Below are 13530 nucleotides of genomic sequence, written 5' to 3'. Positions count from 1 at the left end.
TCCTAATGCCATGACACTTTAATACAGTTCCTCATGTTGTGGTGACCCCCAACCATAAAATTATTCCTAAGACCATTGAAAATATGTGTTTTTCGATGGTCTTAGGCGACCCCTGTGAAAGGGTCCTTCGACCCCCAAAGGGGTCGTGACCCACAGGTTGAGAACCACTGCCCTAACTGGTTAGATTTGCTTGAATAAGATGCTTGCAGTACGATGCAGATCTAGATAACCTGATGCCATCCTCATATTATGAAATACAACTCTCATAATTCCTTGTCACTGCTTTAGCAATTGAGACTGAAGAGAACTTGAGGCTAAAGCAGTGGGAGAACCTCAGATTGCCTAATTTTGCAAAGTGAAACTCTTAGTTCCAAATCTGATTCTGTAGTGCGAACAAGCAAAACACTTCAGCTTTTTTGGTGCCTACTTTTGTAGACCATATAGTGGATAGTCTTGCATTAATTAGATTAAACTCCACAGCAAAATACACTTGTCCTTCAAAACAGCAATTTCATAAACTGTTTGTTTCTACTAAAATCCTCTGCGTCATGTAAATTCATGATCAAGAACACAGTATCACAAGGTCAGGGTCAGAAAATTTGCAGCCTGATCCAAAAGTCTTATAACTAATCAAGCCGAAATACCAGCTAAGCTAAGCACTTATAAGAATACTTGTCAAAATTACAATGAAGCAATCAGCAAAGAAATTAAATGAATTAAATGTGGGAGTTTCTCAGTACATTGGTCCAATATCAGCTTTGTGAATCTGAATTAAGATGACTGGAGTTGCAACCGTTTCAGAAGCTTTATTTTCAATCTAGAAAACCGAGGATTTTTTTTTTTTTTCATTCCCTTGGTACTGGAATGGCAGCTAGTCAGTCTCTTAATGCCTTCCTTAAGAGAATAAATTTGGAATAATTTTACCTGGTGAGAATGTATATTAGAAGTCCTCTAGAATGTGTGAAAGCATGTTGTGATTTAAATAAAATGGTTGTCATATAGGGTCTTTGCCATTCTATGCCAACACCTTTTTACTAATGTTAGTAGTACAAAACGATGCCTTTCATTATAGTAGGCTTTTATGTAGGAAAAGAAAGAAGGGAGAGACAGGACGGAAATGGGACAGATGGGAAGAAAGGGATATTGTGTTCCAAGAATAACCAAGAAGAAAAACTGAGGTGAAATAGATGTCAACTCGCAAACCATCCCTGGCCTGCTCTCGAGTTGCCATAGGCCAGGGGGGATGGAAAACTGGTGAAACGGCACGGCAACCAAAGACAGATGCACATTCCAGATGTATTTCTCTCAAGGCTGTATCCCAGGATTATCCACAGCGGCCGGAGGGGAGTGACCTATACAACCCACGAAATTGCTCGATTGGCAAATGTAATTGATGACACACCCTGGGGGGAGGGGGGAAACAGGGTCATGATTGGGGTGTAAATTACGTAGGGTCAGAGCTGGCTTCACTTGGGAACATGCCGATATGAAGCTCCAAATAAATAACTGGATTTCTTTTGAAGCATGGCTCGAGGCTCATGATTTAATTAGGATATACATCAGAACCCTGACAATAGATCTACCTGGATGAGGAAGAAGAAGTTACACGTAGTCCTTGATTTAGGACCAGAATTGGAATTTCCATTGTTTGATTGTTAAGTGAGTCATGACCAATTTTACGTTTTTTTTGCTACTGCTAAGTGAATAATTGCATTGTTAAGCAAATATGCCCACCCCCCCCTTGAACTTGCTGTGGGAAGGCCTCAAATTGTGATCATATGACCCCTGTGGTAAATATATGCCGGTTGCGAAGCGCCCAAATTTTGATCACATGACCATGAAGATGTTGCAACAGTCATAAGTGTAAGGACTGATCATAAGTCACTTTTTTCAGTGCTGATTTGACTTTGAATGGTCTCTAAATGTTTGTTTATTGAGGATGTACTTCTAATGGAGGTATCCAGGGTATTGGAAAGGTTTTGTGTTTTGTGTTACTATCCCAGGCATTTTGTCTATGACTAGTTCTTGAAATTCAAGAGTGTTTACCAATCCCACTTCCCCAGCTGGGGACTTTTATCCATGCTCCTCCTCAGCCATATTTGTATACTGAAGTTGGCATCATTTATCTATGTTTTCTCCTTACAAGAATCTTATGAAATAGGGTAGTCTGAGATAATGGTGGTTTATGATGCTAATGACTTCATAGGAGGAAAAGCATTTTTCTGCTCAAGAAGCATCTTTCCCTTTTTGGAGTATGTATGAGACTGGCTATCATTTACGGCCAGAATATCTAATTATTTTAATACTGTTTCTTAAATTTTGTATGCTTTGTTTTTACTTAGGCTGTGCACCGCCCTGAGTCCTATTTGGAGAAGGGCGGTATAGAAATTTAAACAAATAAATAAATAAATAAATGAGATACTTTCTCAGTAGTATCTATCAGACTTATTTTCCACACAACTACAACCTCTGAAGTGGGTTTGGCTGAAAGAGAGGGACTGGTTCAAAGTCACCACGGTGCAGTGGTGGGTTGCTCCCAGTTTGCACCGGTTCTATAGAACCAGTAGTAAAACCGGCGGGAGGCTCCGCCCACTGACTCTAACATCAATATGCTTCTGCGCATGCGCAGAGGAGCATGCACGCACACAAGCAAAGCACACACACGCGGCCCCATTGCAAACCGGTAGTAAAGGTAAATAGAACCCATCCTTGCCATGGCACCTTTCATAGCTAAGCGGACATTTGAACTCCGGGTATCCTGCTTTCTAGCCTGGTGCCTTAACCACTAGACCAAACTGGCTATCATATTTCCTGTCAGAACGGAATAAATCAGGTGTCAAGTTTCTGGAAAAAAAAAACTTTCAAGTTGCCATCAGGGATGTCAAACTCGATTTCATTGAGGCTGCGTCAGGGTTGTGTTTGACCTCAGAGAGCCGAGAGGGGGTGGGGCACGGCTGGGGTGGCCATGTTAGGCATGGCTGGGGGCGTGGCCATGGTGGGCGTGACACTGGACTCGTGTTGGGGACACCTATGGTGGCCAAGTGCTAAGGCAGGACTTCCCTGGAAACAGCAAAGGACCGGCCTGTGGTGCCTCTGCTAGTGAAAATCCGAGCTCCATTTTCGCTTGCAGACAGTTGCAGGAGGCCGTCGGGACTGAAAATGGGGCATGGGGGGGCTAGGCATGCCCCCCCACAAGCTCCATTTTCACTAGCAGAGGCACTGCAGGCTGGTCCTTGGCTGTTTCCAGGCCGGCCCCTGGGGGCCAGATCTAAGCACCCTGCAGGCTGAATCCGGCCCGCAGGCCTTGAGTTTGACACCCCTGGAATAAATGGTTAAACCTTAATGTAAATTCTGCGATTGCTTTCTTTTATACCAGTTCACTTTTTTGATCTGCAGCTATAAAAACAATTCACTGCTGTCTCTGCACCTTAACAACAGGTGGTTTGTAGCTTCACTATTCTGGCTGTTTCTTTTCTACAATTTATACATCTGCTGCCGCAATTTCCAGCTCAATTTTACTTTATTTACTGCCACCTTGACTTTCTGTCTTTTTTGTGCAAATATGATTAAAACAAAAGATGGTGAGAGATGCAGACTTGTGGGGAGGGAAGTAATGGTTTTTCATCTAAAAGAATAAAAACAGAAGTTGTGAAATAAGAGTAATCTGAAATGAATGCATCTCTGCTCGTTTTCATATGTTTCCCCACCATCTCTAAGCATATCCATATTTTATACCGGGACACATTTTCTAAGAAACCCTCTGACAGAGACAAAACTGCCTAGGACTGACAGGAATAGCAGTTCTCAGCCTGGAACAACTTGGGTTATTCTGGGGCAGTGTTTCCCAGCCTTGACTAGTTTACGAAGAGGGAACTTCAACTCCTAAAATCCCGCAGCCAACATCTATTCCTCAACTCACAACTATTCATTTAGTGACTGAAGTTACAATGGCACTGAAAAAGGGACCATTTTTCACATTTTATGATTGTTGAACAATGCCCATGGACACGTGAAAATTTGGATGCTTGGCAACTGACGTGTTTATGATAGTTGCCGTGTCCTGGGGTCATGTGATCACCTTTGGCGACCTTCTAACAAGCAAAGTCAATGTGGAAGCCAGAAGTCAGATTCACTTAACAATCATATAAACTATCTTTTAACAATTGCAGTGATTCACTTAATAGCTGGCAAGGAAGGTCGTAAATGGGAGCAAAACTCACTTAACTGTCTTGCTTAGAAACAGAAATTATGGGTGCAATTGTCATAAGTCAAGGACTGCTGTCAAAAGAGTCAAGCTGTTGCCCACAGCAACATGACTGAAACCACAACCGTTTACCATGCATTGCATGAATACACGTAACAAAGGGTGTGGCTCCAATCATGTTATTGCAGACATCATCCTTACATTTCACTGACATACCATGGGCACTGGGACATGTGCAGGGAACACAGGATCATTTCTAAGACAAGATGGCAGAACTGGTACACTCTTCCATTTGAAAAGTATAGGGTTATTTAGCAGAGATTGAAATACTGTTTCATTTTTTAATATTTACATTTTATTTTTCCTAGTTTTTATGCACAATCATTTTATTCTTGCTGTGGGGAAGCTTTTGTGTTTGCCCAGATCACGCTGGAAGTTGGGGAACTCAAACTCCCAGAAGCCTTAGGCAGTAGAGACAATGATAACGAGCGATAGAAAATGCTATTTATCCTTGGAGGAATAGAGATTGGTTCCTTACATGGTAATGCAAGGAGATGATAATATTGTTAGCTATTGATAGTGCTGATTTTCCCAGAGGACTTCATTAACATTAATGCTTGCTACTTCCATTAATTTCTAAACACTTTCCAGTTAAGTGGGATATTGTGTAAACACCTGTATTGCTTTATGTTGCGTTGGAACAGGTGTGCATCAAAATACGTAAATAATTATTTCTTCATTAACTTACAGAATGTATTTGATTAACGTTAACAGGGCTGAGACTCCTGGTTTTTTTTTTCAATCTGAAATTTTAAAAAATTAACCAAATGTTTCCTTGTATTGTTAAATATTTATATTGCTTTTTCATTTTAATATCGGTTATAATTAAAATACTTTAATTTTAAATGGAATTCTGAGGATTGTATTTTTCTCCTGTTATTTAAATTGGTATATTAATTTGGCTCACTCACTTAACAGTTTCAAAACTAATGTCATGCTGTTCTAAGATCAGAGTTTCTATCGCAGAGTTTCTTAGCCCTTGCAATTTTAAACTGTGTGGACTTCCACTCTCAGGAGAAATCTGGGAGTTGAAGTCCACGCAGCTTAAAAGTTGTTGAGGTTGAGAAACACTGCTCTATTATATACAAAGAGGTACAGGCCTATATACATCAGGGTAATTTTTCCCAATGGCCATGTTCTTTGGCCATTAAACTGAATCTTGCTATCCCTACTCCTAATCCTAATATTAGGACTATTTGATTTATACTCAACCTTTCCTTGCAACCAAGATCAAAACAGGTAAACAAATGTAGACATTAAATTAAAATCTAATTTATATGCCTCCTGTCGAATTGAGCTAACTGTTCTTAGCATTTAGAAAGGTCTCGAAACACACTTTTAAAAAAAGATGTATTAATTTGATCATTTATTGCGATATTAATTTTAGCTTTATACTCTGTTGTAACCATTGGAAAACTTTGGAGCACAATAACAATCACACACACACACACACACACACACACACACACACACACACAGAGAGAGAGAGAGAGAGGCCTGGTGGCTCAGCAGACTAAAAGCATTGTGATTAATACCAGCTGTCTGCAATTACTGTAAGTTCGAATCTCACCAGGGTCAAGGTTGTCTCAGCCTTCCATCCTTTCTAAGGTAGGTAAAATGAGGACCCAGTTTGTGGGGGCAATAAGCTGACTTTGTATAAATATACAAAAGTATGAAGGCTATTGCTTAACGCATTGTAAGCCGCCCTGAGTCTCCGGAGAAGGGCGGCATATAAATCAAATAAATTTAAATAAAAAATAAAAAATATACATAGATCACATAAATATAGTTGTCAACTCTAGTTTCTTCACCTTATGGGAGTAGAATGCTCCCAAAAATCATTAAAAGGGTCAATTAATTGCAGTTTGGCTGATTGCTGATGCATGGATACCTGAAGAATCTGAATTCAACTAGCCAACGTAGAGACTGATGACTGTGTCAAAACACACTTCTTCATACTATGTTTGTTTGAACAATAAATAAAATTAACTGAGGTAGTATCCTCGAAGAGTTGTTATGATGAATTCCCATACGTAAGTGTCTCCAGGCGAAGCGTTGAAATTTGTCCTAAATGAAAGACCAAAAGTGTATGATGGACTTTCCTTACTAGGAGATCTGACAGTCCATCAGCGTGCCCTTCTCGTAAAAAGTAAGGTGCTATAAAATTGTGGTAGAAACAGTGAAATATGTTTTCGTGCTGAAATGGCTTCTATCAATCAAATGGCTGAAAATGGGGGGGGTGGGGGTGGAGACAGGCTAGGCCATGCTTTTAGTTACTACTAAGATTTATTTTATTTCTTTTTCTCTCCAGCATTCTGGCAGCTATCATGAATCTTGAGAGAATTTGGCCTAGATTACAATGTGGATAAAATGAACGGATGCTGAAGGTGCAACCAAGTGCAACTCATATTGATGGGAAAGCTGCAGATTTGGATGCAGTTCAAGTGCAGTTGTAATTGAATGTTTCCAACCATTTATTTTATTTGCCATCCCTGCCAATCAATTAAGATTTGGATAGTATGCAATGAATCAGACAACAAAATTCAGAAATGCAGTGAATTTATTTATTGAAAATAATGCAGTGGATTCATTTATTGTTTTAGTGCAGGGTGTCAAAGTCAGTTTCATTGAGGGCCGCATCATGGTTGTGTCTGACCTTGGAGGGCCGGGGGTGGGGCATGCCTGAGGTGGTGTGGCCATGGTGGGCATGGCACAGCACTTGTGTGGGGGCTACTTGTGGTGGCCAAGTGCTAAGGCAGGACTCCTGAGACCCTCCCTCACACTCCTTATACAGGTAATCCTTGAGTTATGAATGTAATAGAGCCTGCCAATTACATTCGTAACCCAAGGATTCATTTGACTGAATCACATTAAATGAATATGCTCACTCCCTGCTTTCCCCAATGCATTTGTTAATCGAATGTACAAGGTATCTCAGAGTGGGGAAGAGCATGCGGGGCCTAGTGCTGCAGCAGGCCATCCAAAGCCTCCCCAATCCACTGAGATACCTAATGCTACCCTGGGGTCCCAATTGCTACCCCCTATCCTGCCCCACTGGGTCTCCACAGACTGGGCCTGCTTTGCTAGCATCCCAGATTCCACTTACTCCTTCCCATCCCATTTCCCATGGATTACTTACTTTTTGAAGAGCTCCAGAAGAGGCTGACCCACTGGCAGAGAAGCCAAAGTATTTTATTCAGATGATGGCAAAGCTGTAAGAACGTGAAATCTAAGGAAAACATTTTCACCAGCTTCTGAGTAAAAGATTTCAGCCTAGGCCTGGACTGGGCCACAGCAGCCTCCTGCTTCAGGAATTGAGGCGGCAGCAGCAGCCAATCAATGAAGTTGTTTCGTCTCATCGAGCTGAACTGCAAGCCTCTTGTTGATTGGCTGCCACGGCCCAATCCCTGAAGTTGCTCATTCAAACTAGCCAGTCAGCAGCAAGCAGGAGGCTGTTCGTCACCGGCCAGACTGGGCCCAAACTAAGCCTGCAGGCTCTCATGGCATAGAAGCCGGTCTTTTATTCAGATGGGGAAAGCTGTTTTCCTTACATCTCACTTTCTTACAGCTTCATGGGCTTCTGAATAAGACTTTGGCTTCTCTGCCATGTGGGTCAGCCTCTTCTGGAGCTCTTAGAAAAGTAAATACAGTAAAGCCATGGGAAATGGGATGGGGACAGCTGAATCCGGCCTCCAGAGGCTCCATTTTAGCCTGTAACAGGCCAGGAGAGGCCTCCCGAGTCCCAAACGGAGCCTCAGAGGGCCAAATGTGGCCCACAGAGACTCCATTTCAGCCAGCAACAGGTCGGGGGAGATCTCTGGAGACCTCCACGGCCCATTTTGGCTGACAGAGTGCTAGAGGAGGCTGTCCAGGTAAAAAAATGGGCCACAGGTGGGCCGCTAGCAGCGGTAATGCATGCCGGCCCTTTGCTATTTCCAGGACAGCCCCATGGGCCAGATCTAAGCACCCTGCAGGCCGGACCTTGAGTTTGACACCTGTTTTAGAGGCTACCTGATATCTGAAAGTTAAATAGAACACAATTTAAAACGTGGTTAGTTAGGAGAATTTCCTCTTTTTGGTTTGTTCCTCACCTGGGTCAAAATGCCAGACAGCAGAAATAAAAAAAGTTTTATTTAGCATGAAACCAAAAGCATTTGTGTGACTGGCCTCTTGCAAATAAAGGTGCAAAGCATTTTATGGTCATTAGCCCACAGATATCTAGTTCTGGAATTTTCAAGTTTTATTTTCCTAATAAGGGATAGCCTAATTTCTCATGTTCTAATTGGCATACCTTATCTCTGTGCTATTTTGTCCTCACATTTCTTTCTAACCTATGTACAAGTAGTCCTCAACATATAACTATTCGTTTAGTGATCGTTTGAAGTTACAGCAGTATTGAAATGACATGATTGTTTTTCACATTCATGATTGTTGTAGCATCGCCATGGTTCCATGATGAAAATTTGGATGCTTGGCAACTGGCATATATTTGTGAGAATTGTAGTGACCTGTGATCCCCTTTCACGACCTTCTGACAAGCAAAGTCAATGGGGAAGTCAGATTCACTTAACTGTGTTACCAACTTAATAATTGCAGTGATTTACTAAACAACTGTGGCAAGAAAGATCATACAATGGGGCAAAGCTCACTATCTTGCTTAGCAGTGGATATTTTGAGCTGAACCGTGGCCATAAATTGAGGACTATCTGTATATTACCTCGTCTCCATGTACAATACAGGAAACTGTAATCCCTTTGTTCAGTGACTGCTCAAAATTATGGAACTGCTGGAGGACATCCAACTTGTCCTCACAATTCTAGCCATTGCAGCGTGCCTGTAGTCATATAAAATTGATATGGTTGCTTGGGTGCCCAGATCATGATTATAATGTCTCAGAAGACTATATCACGTTATTACCATTTTCAACCATTTCCTGCTGGCTTCCCACAAACAAAGCCAATGGGGAAACCAGCAGATAATGTTGCAAGTCCAGTAAATTGTTCCCTAGGAATCTGCTCCAGTGTGTGAAATCCCAGGGATATCTTTTGGCCTTTGATAGTGCTGTCAATCTAGCTTTCAATCTGGAAGCATACTAGAATCACTGAAATTAAAGAGCTTTGTATATGAAGCCTTTCATATGTATTTTCAAATATCTGCTATCTCACAGGTACAGAACAAGCACAGTAGCTAGAATAAATATAGGCTTTGAATTTGGGTTTACTTTCTAAATAAATATATAAGAAAATCAAAATATGCCAAAGCTGTGATCCTAGAAAAAAGATACTATTCAAGCCAGAATTCTCAAAAGCATGAAAATATTTATTGTATGGCCTCTGGTTGCAATTTTGCAAAGCATTTGTCTGAAGAAATAAGCTTTAAGTGTCCCCAACCACACATAATAATCTAGATCAGAAACGTGGAATGTTTTTTTAAATAACTTTTCAAATGATTTGCTTTTTACTAGACTCATGCTATACGAGTTGGGCAGCTATATAAATTTGATAGACAAATCCTACCTTTAAATCCTATCTTTAGTCTAGCTGAGTATAAAAATACATTGGTTAGCCAGTATTTCATGAAATCAAGAGATAAAAATATAACCTTCCATCCCTTGACCTACAACATAATCACAACAAACGTAAACATGAAAAGTACCTGTTTCCTATTCTGGCAGAATACTTTAGCCTTATGGGCAGGAATTTGATAGAAAAATGCCCCCCAAAGTGTTATTTAGGTAGACTTTATGTAGTTAAGTAAATGTACATTGTTTTCTAGGTAGGAACAAACTGTGACTTGAGGTTCCTCCCCATCTCTCACTGCACTTCCACATGAAGTCTGCACCACTCACAGGTTTGTCTTAGTTCTGTTGAAATGTTAAAACTGTTCTCACTTTCCAAAAGCTGAGCTAGTTTTTTCCTTTTGGCTTAGCAATGGTACAAGCAGCCCTGAGCAAAGTTGGGGATGATCTATTTTCTTTCGGAAGAAACACTTGCACTGCCTCTCCTCCTGGCTCCAGAATTTCCGTTGTCTGGAGAAGAATGCTTACTTGACAGCTTCACACCTCCTCCATAGTTGAGTATCATCCTTCTCTGAAAAGCTGACACCAGCCAGAGCATAGAATTAGTGCAAGATTGGAAGATGGTCCATAGAATCATTAAAAAATTTCCCCTACCGGTTCTGTGGGTGTGGCTTGTTGGGGGGAGGTCATGTGACTGGGTGGGCATGGCCAACTCAACATCACTCACAGGGGTTCCTCACCGGCCCCTCCCGTCCCAGCCACTCCTTGTCGCGAATGGCAGGAAAATGGGGAGGGAAATATTCCTGTCTACCATCCTTCCCTCAGTCTGTGCTGAGATCTCCTTCCCCATTTTCCTGCCTTTCACAAAAATGGCTCCATTCCACCTGCTCCTCCCGTCCCCCTCCCTCCTGGGGACTACCTTAAAAGGGATAGGCTGCAGCAGCTCCATTCTTAATGGAGGGAGAAAAGTTAGCATTCTCTCTGCTGCATTTAATATTGAATTCTGTGGAATATCGAGTGGCTGGAAGAGGTGAGCGGCGACTGGCCAGGTGTGGGTGGGGCCAAGGAGGGCAAACTGATTCCCATAATCCCTAATGGTTCGCCCGAACTGGTCTGAACCAGTAGGATTTCACCCCTGGCACAACTGAATGGATAACATCATCATCATCGTCTCTGATAATAGTTATGCTGCAATCAAAGCCTTCAACTATGAGTTGTCAGAAATGAAAGTGTTCAGAGATCACTTTGGAAAGATAAGGAAATAGAAATGGTGGTTGACATCACAGTGCCTTTTGACAGTCCCACTGATGACAAAATTTAGTGGAGCTGAATATTTTGTCTCTTCAATGCTAAGTAAATACCATGTATTCTAAGTTTTTTTAAATTAAAAAATACAAATCCATTAGCCAATGGATTTGTTCAATGGATACAAATGCATTATCACTTTAAACTGTGTAATTGTTATTGATGCTTGTTACTCTTCCAATTACAGTTTTGAGAATTGTGCAGTCTTTTATAATAAAACACAGCTGCTGCTTTTTTAAAAATACAGAAATATATGGGTGTATGCATGTGTGTGTGAGAGAAATGGATGCCAATAAAATGGAACTAATTAATTCTATTGTGATGTGTTTCTTGGCAACCAAATTAGTAATGAAGTCATATTTTGCAGTTATATTTCATCATATATTAGTAGAATTAGGAATACATGCTGAAGTGGCAAGTTTTCTCACTTTATGAATGAATAAAACTACATTAGTTCCAATCCTTTGAAATGGGTGTTTTGTTTTTACAGCTGGGCATTAATATGTTTAATATGAAACAAAATGCTGGGAGTTTTAAGGCAGCGGTCTTTAGTATAAGCCTCTTTCTGAAATGTTTCCCCCTTATCCAAAAGCATGACTGACTCTTTTCCCAATCTAGATGGTTTTGCAAGAGGTAAGGAAAGAATAGGTGTGCAAGAAAAAAACTGACTAACACAAAAGAAACCTCCAGTTTAGGAAAACTGTTTCTGCAAACTCATCTATTTTCTACTAGACAGGTTTCCACTGTTCCATGTGCTTCTCTGTCTATAATAGCCAGTCTAGGCAATCTATGAACACATTTTCAGCTTACTTGTTTATGATCTCCTCTGTGGACGGTTAAATATAGGGTTAAGTTATTCTTCCCAAAGTGGTCAGTGGCCAAAATTACATTCTGCATCGCTATTTGATTTTGCAGAGTACTTTGTTTTTAAAAAAATGTTTTTCCTACCGTTATATAGACTACTTGAAAATTAGCAACTTATTGTATATCCCAAATTGGGCCTATCACAGATTTCAGCATCTGAAATTATATTCTTTATTCCTGTACATAAAGTCAATAGGCATGCTGCAGCCTAAAAAAAAAGCAATCGCTGAGACTTGACACTGCTCAACTGTGTTTTGTTAAATTGTGTTATATTGTCTTTGCAGCTAGCATGCTGCCCTGAGACTTGCGGGGTGGTGGTGGTGATGGAGGGAATGGGACATACAGGCTTTTAAATGTGATAAGAGTACCATATTGCAAACAAAATCAGAAAAAAACTTGCCAGGTGCTAAATTTCTAATTATCTAATTTGAAAGTATAAGCCTTCCTTCCCTTCTCCCTCCCTCCCATATTTTTCAAACATTCCAACATTTTCTAAATTTTGAACAATGCAATGACTTTGAGGCATACATTAACTGCGTAAGGAAGATCTACATGTAAATAAACTATGGAAAAGAATGAGTTAGAAAGAAATTGGTGCAATTTCCCTTAAAACCACCAGATGGCAACATTCTTTACCTTCAATGAAGCCAAGTATGCTAAATATTGTATAGAATTATTTGGAGATTATCATCTAACATGATTAGATTATTTCCAATCTCATTTTGGAATATGAGAGACTTTGTTACAATGTACCAGAAGGTTGGAATGACTAATGGAACAACAGGATGCTATTCTCTTAGTGCTACCTAACTACCAACATGACTGACCCAAGAGATACTGCTTCACTCAAAGCTAGTTTTATGCTATCATTAGTTTCTAGTCAACACTCATATTAGATAAGGTAAATACTGTTTTCTAGATAGATATTGACCTGTTGTATGATAGCTTATTTGATAGAATCATTCATGTTCCTAACAAAGATTCAATAAATGAAAGACCATGGCCAAAGATGCAATTGAAAAAGGCACCATTTCACTATTGGCTGCTTTTCTGGTATGTGCAAAAAAATTAATAGTATGCTAATTTCAATCTAACTGCTCCCAAGATATATATGTATGTATGTATGTATGTATGTATGTATGTATGTATGTAATGTAATGTATGTATATGTATATGTATATATGTGTGTGTGTGTGTATGTGTATATATATATATATATATATATCCATCCAATCAGAGCACAGGCAAGCCCCCAACCAATCAGAACGCACTTCCACCTAATCAGAACACAGCCAAGCTCCCACCCAATCAGTTCATACCCCCACTAGCAGTTAAAAGGAAGAAACAGCTGCAATCACACATTGCTCCTAGAAGCACAAAGCCGAAAACACCAGCCTGAAGATGACGAATGAGACTTTGTCGAAACGTTGCTAAGACACTTCCAATTTTATGCGGGAGAAAACCTGAATAACCGAAGACCTACACACACACACACACACACACACACAATAAAGTATTTTGCTACTTAATGTTCTAAACTAATGTTTGAGGGGCAAAATACACGATCATCTTCATGTGC

The sequence above is a fragment of the Pituophis catenifer genome, unplaced genomic scaffold, assembly GCF_029215685.1.
Source record: "Pituophis catenifer annectens isolate HBS135680 unplaced genomic scaffold, rPitCat1.0.hap2 SCAF_3, whole genome shotgun sequence".
NCBI classification, from domain to species: domain Eukaryota; kingdom Metazoa; phylum Chordata; class Lepidosauria; order Squamata; family Colubridae; genus Pituophis; species Pituophis catenifer.
This window is presented reverse-complemented; position numbering follows the sequence as displayed.